General features: G+C 35.9%; 1 long non-coding RNA gene across 4 annotated transcripts in view; it reads left to right on the forward strand.

Annotated features, from left to right (window-relative positions):
* Positions 1-4,157, forward strand: part of LOC308194067 — a 29,225-nt gene extending 25,068 nt beyond the window's left edge. For all 4 annotated transcript variants that reach the window (XR_013950225.1, XR_013950226.1, XR_013950227.1 and 1 more), the window contains 2 exons: positions 2,101-2,166; positions 2,803-4,157. This is a non-coding gene — a long non-coding RNA (uncharacterized lncRNA). The remainder of the gene's footprint in view (positions 1-2,100; positions 2,167-2,802) is intronic.
* Positions 4,158-7,964: the final 3,807 nt, after the last annotated feature.

Raw genomic sequence — 7,964 nt, forward strand, 5'->3', positions numbered from 1 at the left:
TTTAGTTTGTCTCTGATATCTGATTTATAGCTTCAGCAAACATATGTGTGCCAGTAATGAACACAGAGTAATCACAACCCAGAGAAGGCTTGAGAAAATGATTATCTATAGGCTGTGAAGAAAGCCCATTAAAACCTTAAATCAGTGACACAAGGATATTAACTAAATATTTCAAGGGAGTATCTTACTGTAACACCTCTCAGAACATTTTTTCCAGATGTTCCTTCAATGTCCTAGCCTAGCTGTATTTGGTCATTATTTCTACCTCAGCATTCTCTTTCAGATACTCTTTTCTGCTCTAAGCAGTTGTGTATTGCTAAACGGTTCCTATGGTCTGTCCTGTAGGTAATGGCTTGTCAGAGGTATGAAACCCATCACTGTATAGAAGCAAAATATTGCTAATTGACGTTGCTTTTGTAGAATTAGACAGATCTGGGACATGGATATAAGTAAATAAAGAATTTTGCTGAAACTCAGAGTGGCATTAACCCCTGTCAATGCTAGAAATTAGAGCTTTGTGGCTCTGGAACACTACCACATATTCTATTTACCCAATCCCTCTGATTGTTGGTGTTTCTCAAAGTAGTTTCCCAGTCATGGAAATGTCCACCTGCTCCAGAGTCAGGAATACTGGAACTAAAAAAGATTAAAGGCTTTCAAGATTCTGGCTTCAAAGGAAAGTGTGTGGATAAGAATGTCATCATTTAGGGATAAACTGCCCAGAATGACAGATTTTGGGAGCACCCAGTCCTCTCAGTGACTTTCGTATTCTTGTCAGTCTTTCTGCCAACAGCAGCAGTGTAACTGATGAGAATATGAATGAAGCTGCAGGGTCTGCTTCATTTCATGTTTTGGTGCTTTTGAAATGAAATTCTGTCTGCTTTCAGTTAATAGGAATTTTGAAACTGTGATTCTGAAGAGATCTAGACCCAAATCAAAATTAGGAAAAATCCAAATTTTCTGTCAACCAGTAATCCTTTTTTTTTTTTTTTTTTTGTCAGCTTTAATATTCACATCAAAAAGAAGAATAAATTTTCATTTCATCCTGCCATAGGCAAAGTTGCAAGTTTACAAGTCACGATCACGTCTGCATTCTAAGCAGAACAGAGTTTATCAGTAACAACAAGAAATCACCTTGAGAAGCAGAATAAAATAAAGTAATATCTGCTCCTAAAATATGAGCTCTCCACATAAACTTCTTTGTAACATTTCACATTTTAGGGTAAATAATTTGTCTGCTCATCTTGAATTATGGTAATCTTGACTTTTGCTCTTCTTAAGTAAGAGTGATAAACACAGAAATAACATTCTTAAACCTTGGAATGTGTATTCTAACACCCCCCCCAATTTCTTGTTCATGGTCATTATTTCCAGTCTTATTATTATTATTATTATTTTCATATTTATTTTATAAACTAAGTGCTCTTTAATGGCAGTTTAATTTCTTGAACTGTAGCACCCAGCTTTTATCTGGCCAAATGCCAGCAGACATGTAAATGTTCTGAATTTGAGCTACATATTAATTCAATACTGGTATTGAATTTCTTTCATCCTTTTGCCCTCATCTCTTAAATCAAATGTCAATTATCAGGTCTCCACAGACCATCAAACAGATTTCTCAGGCCAGTTTTTCTAGCTCACCTTGTTGAACAAGAATAATTTATTTAGTAACAGAAATAGAATTATAAATAAAAGCACAAATTTCACTATTTTAAATAAAACACTTCCATTGTGTATTGTATCAAAATCAGTAAAAATGTCACTAATAAATAAATCTTAATAAATGCCAAACCAAAGAAATGGAAGTTAAATGTTGCTAAGTGTAAGTAGTGTCACAAGCTCCTCTGTCTTATTATTATTTCTGTAAATAGATATAAATCCCTATCCTCTGCACCACCACAAGCAGACAAAGTTAGGGCAAGCTCAGTGTAAAATGTAGAGTAACTTCAGGCAGTAGGCTCAGAGAAAAGCAGACAGCTTTCTTTCCCTGTCCTTTGGGAAATGGGGAACTGACTACCTTAGCCTGAACAGTCCTCTTGCAGATACCTTTCTTACTGGAATCCTCCTACAAATATAATTCTTACCTGTATTGTCCTACAGATATCTTACAGATAGCCTTGTGTGCTGAGTGGAGCTGCTCCTACTGGAGAAACAGAGATTGCCGAGGTATGTGCATGAGGATTTTTCCACTGGCAGTAACCACAATACCCAAAATCAACATTCCCTAACCCAGAAGCATCAGGACCAGTAAATTCAGCTTTCAAAAGCCATTTCTTTAAGACAGCCCCTAGCCTGTATTCTTTCTTCTTTACGTTACCTTGTACTACCACGAAATGGCTGAGACGGATTGAGGTGGATTCAAGCAAACTTCTACAGCACAACCAGGTTTCTCACTAAAACTACATTCTCCCTTTGTGTGTTTATCTGTGTAAGGGAAATACTTCAGGAGAGAATCCTTTTATTACTATCCACGCAGTATCACAGAACCTGCACTGTAATTTGGGAAATTTTATCCCACATTTCTCTGTATATATGGAACACTGCTAACAGTATTCGTATTGGTATCAGGAGATACCAGTTAGTACTGGTATCACCATATATTATCATACAGGTACATATTTAGCTTCAGAGACTTCTCATCTTGTCCAACCTATGTAGATTATTACCAGATCACCAACAGTTATATGCCCAACTTCAGAAATGCCTCCTCAATAAATTTCAAAATTCGACTCTCTGAACGATTAAATGCTACATCTTTAATTCAAAGAACATGAACATGGTATTTTTATCCTATGTTTCCAGGACCGACACTGCTCCCAGGGTATGGAGATTAGTTAGGCTTCGCCTACAGGTCAACACTCACCCTGCCCAAAGAACAGTACCAGTGGCAAACAGCTGGTCTGAGTCACAGCCTGTGACTTCTCCTGTGGGGAGATTGAACTCTGCCTCACTCCCCACTCAGAGCTTCAGTCACAGTAGAGTACTTCAGGGAACTTAAAAAAAAATGACTTTGAAAAAAATACCAAAGAATGAAAGGTGTCTAAAATGTAGGATTTGATAATCTGTTATGTATGCCGTGGGATTTTTATTTATTGCATCAACCATTTTGCTTGCAGAGACACAGGCAGCTGATTATCTTTAAAAGGAATCACGCTGTCCTACTTGTAGCAGGTTGAGTTTCATCATAAAAAAATCCATTTTCTCATGTTGCCTCAAGCATAAATTGCCAATGCCATCTTAAATAAAATAATTACAGATGGATAAACTGTACAGCATTTAGTTTCTTTAAGCTGCACAAACCTGATACTCTAGAGATTTGTTAAGAAGGTGGTGCTGATGCAAGTCCTTCAAGTTGGATTTAAAATTATTTGTGCTGAATATTCTTTTCTATTAAATACAATATTTTTTCCTATTACCAGTTTGGTCTTTTACAGAGTTATCATGCCACATAAGAAGAAACTTTTATGATTTCCCTTATTTTTCTGAAAGTGTATCCTTGTCCTACTGAAATCAATGTCAAAAGTCAAACTGACATTAGAACCCTCGGTAAGCAGATCTCTAAGTGGAATTAATATGATTAGTAATCAGTATAATAATTTTATCAACCCAGTAAATCAGTAATTTCTCCAATTATGTTAATCTGGTATGTGGCTGAAATATTACCTTACTCCACACTGGAAATACTTCCTTGAAAGTTTTAACTTATTTAATAGATATTATTTCATTGATTCCCCCTCCTTTTCCTCTGAAGCTCTTTATCAAAGTGTTCATTGCGTCCTTCTGTCATAGCAGCCTCGCTGTGTGTATATAACTTCTTCCCAAATACCACTAATTATGGATAAGATAAACTATTATTTAGATACAGCATATACAAGATGGATTTTTTTTCTTTTGAAAAGGAAACAAGTGCAATATTTCAGTGCATCAATAGAGGATTTCGTAGGAAGCAAATATAAATAAAAACAATACTTCCAAAATAGGAAACTTACAACTGAACTACTTAGAAAAAAAAGAAAACACATTTTTGAAACAAAGTTATCACAACTGCATTTTATGTATACTTTAAACTTTTGGTGTATTTTGTCTTTATAGTAAAGAAAAGAAATTCAATATACAATTCCAGTTTTATTACCTTTGTACTATTCCCATCAAATAAATCTGTCTATGTGAAGATCTTTCTCTGCTTTTTTAAAAGATCATTCTTGAAATGAAACTTTCTTTTCATTTCAGTGCAACATATCCTGTTTTAATAAAGATTTTTTTTCTCCCCATTGAGAGTATTTTGACAAAGGAATAAGATTGCTTTTGTTTGCCATTTAATTTACCACTGGATCAATAGACTTAGACGTAAGTACTCTTGGTATTAAAACTCTCAAATTCTAGGGGAAATGGAGGTTAAATTGTAAACAAAATATTTCATTGGCATTGATCTCAAAAGCAGACTGACAGTATTGCTAAAAAATCATCAGCTTCCGTATATAAATCTCATCAAACTGACAAGAGATGGATTTGGTTATTTTGCTTTGAAAGGGTCATTCCTTTAAAGCTGTAAGAGTTTATCAATTTTAAAAAAATTAAATGAACCATATTTTCCTTTAGTTCCTGTCACAACTCTTTCTTGTGATTATCCAGGGTTGCTCAGGTTATGTGAGTGACTGATTATTTTGCTCTCTGTTTTAGGGAACCTCAGATTTACAGAATTTATGACCCATGCTAGATCATTATGTATGATCAATATATTATAAAGAATACAGGTAACGTGGACTTACTTAATTTAATGTGATACACTGCCAGGATTTACAGATGCTAATATTGCCTCAAGAGTATGAAAAAATGCAGATAACATTCTCCTTTAGGCAATATCCACCAAAATTAAAGTCACAGCTTCTTTCTTTAAATGAACAAGTGCAAATTTTTACGTACATGGTAGCTAACAAAAATGTCTTCTTTACCCAATGTTTTCCCTTTTCCCTTACTCCAAGAAAAATATGAGTAGACTAGTTGCTTAGATAACACTGGTTGCTCTGTTTCAATCCTTAATTGCAGATGCTTTTTAATGAAAAGAAAAAGGAACACTTTATCAATATACAAACCTTATAAACTTCTGCATGGAATCTCTGCTAAAAGACTACCTTTCTCTGAAAAGCACTTTTCAAAGGGTCATTATTTGGACTCTCACACCCTCAAAACCTTAAAACTGTGGTTCTATCTTAACTCTGCTGATATCCTTATCAATGGATCAAACTGACACCCAGACACAGAAGATCAATACTTCTCCAATGCTGATGTGAAAGCTCTCCAGGAAAAACTTAGAATTCTCTCCATGGTGTCTAGTGCCCAGAAGGCATAAATTCCTCCCTAGTACTGATCTTTCTGCAGCTTTGACAGCCAGAATAAAGGCAAGAATCTGTGTCATGCTAGGAGTCAGTAACGATGGTGGGATGATAACAAAGATCCAGTTTTTTGTTCAGATGTGGTACAGCCTTCAGGCTGCTGCTCATATCATAGATAGACTCCTACAGTGCAGTTTTCTTGGAGCTCACAGGGCTAAGAAAATGTTTGGTGATAGTGTGTCTCTAAGTATGAAGAGAAAGCAAGCCTGAACACCACAATAATGAAAAGAAAGCTAATGAAGTTAAATATAAACATTGCTTTTTAAACTTCTTTCATCTGTTCCCGTGCATGTAAAGTTAGTGTATTTCTTACCCTTGCAACTTAACTACACTATCAAAAAAGAAGCAGCAAATAAAAATTGAAGTAAAAATCGTAACATTTCAGCCTATGACTGTATACAAAAAGGTATATATAAAGCTTTACAATTAGGGAATTTAACAATTAACTTTGTTTTAGTTAAGTATCTAATCCAACAGAGTATTGTCAGTTTATGGAATTTACCATGTTCATTGACCCACAATAATTGTATTCAGAGATCAGTTAGAACTGTTTATCAGGAGTAGAGTTTACAAGTATAAGAGAATTTGTGTTGTCACCTAGCTGTCACCTACCTAAACCTAGCTTCAGGATAAGTAATGGATTAAAACTGTTTACAGCTATAAAACAGCAGCATGAATGCCACATTCCCAATGTAATGACATGATCTTGTCCAAAGAACAGCAGAAAATTTTCTCATTTAAAGCCTCACATTTGTCTTCCATTAAACTATAATACAGACTAGATTTGGAGAGTTGCCTCTGGACTGCAGTACTAATTTGGGGAAAGCAAGACGCTGCTATATAGCATATCAACTACACTTGATTCTCATTAAACAGAGTTTCTTTAGTAAGCATGCAGAAAAGGTTTTGATTTATTAATATTTTTTTGAAGTGAAAGAACCACCTGTTAGTTGTTACTAGCATTGTTCTGGCTAGTATTTTGAGATTCATCAGTAACATGAAGATAGGTCTTGACTATTTTAAGAATGTTCTTCCTACCCTGAACTCAGGTACCAATGGTATGGCAATGCTAGGGAGCAGGCCCTCTTTTCTAAGTGTTTATGACAAGCAAGATTCTCAATCAAAAGCTCTTTCTAAACACCATGATTTAAAATTTAGAATTATTAAAACCAGGTCTTTTATTCACTGAACTTATTCACTGAGCTCTTCCACCACATTGTGGAAACTCTGATATCCCAACAGAGGTTAAAATCCACTAAAAAATGAGGTCCAGGAAGCAACGTTTTCAGACACAGATATGTTAGAAAAACCCTACTGAACTATATGTACATCCACCAGTAAATGAAGAGCAACTTTTCATTCAGCTACAGTGTGCAGTGTTAACTGATAATTTTATTTTTTGCCAGGTTATTGGATTTTTTGATACAGGGTACTGCATTTCTCTCCTGCATCCCCGTCAAGAGCATAAGTGAATAAGTTTAGCTACAGTGTCACTTGTGCAGTGACAAACAGGAAGATGCAAGATCTACACAGCAGCATCTACATTTTACAGACAAATAGGAAGTGAGGGTACAGAGGGAATATAGAATAAACCTGGGAAAGCCAGTTATGGTGGCTGTATCTGTTGCTCACAGAATCTACTCTCTCCTTCAGTGGTGCCTTGGTTATAAATTTAAAGGTGTGAGAGCATAAAAACCTGAATAATCACTTGACTTGTACAGTTCAGCCTCACTGTTGTCCAGCACTTGGAGAGCTCAGGTTTCATCCATGTATGATATGATGAAACTTGCTGATCTTGCAGCAACAGGGAACCAACACCAGATGTCACAGTCACAGCTTTATGAACTGCTTTAAAGAAGTTCATGCCCTACTTTCTATACTTTCAGCAAAATTGCTCCCTTTGTGTTACTTCTTTGTGATATACTTGGAGAACAGCCTGTGACACAGAAGGCCTTGGTCTTAAATCATCATGTTAAGATATGTTCTAGAAGGTTAGAACATGAGAAAGAGAGCAAGGAAGTGAATGGCATGTATACTCTCCCTCTGACATTTGCTCCAGTACACAGACTGGTAGGAGAGGGTAGCAGCTTTGTCCAAGGAGTTTCTGACTTCAGACACATTTACCATAGTACTTTCCTTCTTTCATTTCCAGGTAGAGACAGTACAATTTTACTTATGGAGAATTTCAGACTTAATTTTGAAGACCATTGTTTTGACCACAATGTTCTCATGACTGTAGATACGTATGCTTTTGTGCAGTATAGCTGATGGGCAAATGTGGCTTGTTAACCTAAGTAGTTTCTCCTGATGCATCAGAAAATAGAAGCAGACAGAACCTCCCCTTCCCCTCTTGGTTTGCAATACTCAGGTAGCTCTTGGCTAGGTTACAGTCCTCCCTGTTTACCAACAGGTGTCAGAATCAAGCTTCTTTCTCATTAGACTTTAGGACTTGCACCAGAATAGTTATGTGAGCAAACTGTTATCTGACAATATTGAAAATGTGAGCAAAGACCAATAAAGCCTACACTGCTGGTTTACTTTACAAAGGAATTTAATGTTGCTATAGCAGTT

The sequence above is a fragment of the Anser brachyrhynchus genome, assembly GCF_964034855.1.
Source record: "Anser brachyrhynchus genome assembly, chromosome: 4".
Classification (NCBI taxonomy): domain Eukaryota; kingdom Metazoa; phylum Chordata; class Aves; order Anseriformes; family Anatidae; genus Anser; species Anser brachyrhynchus.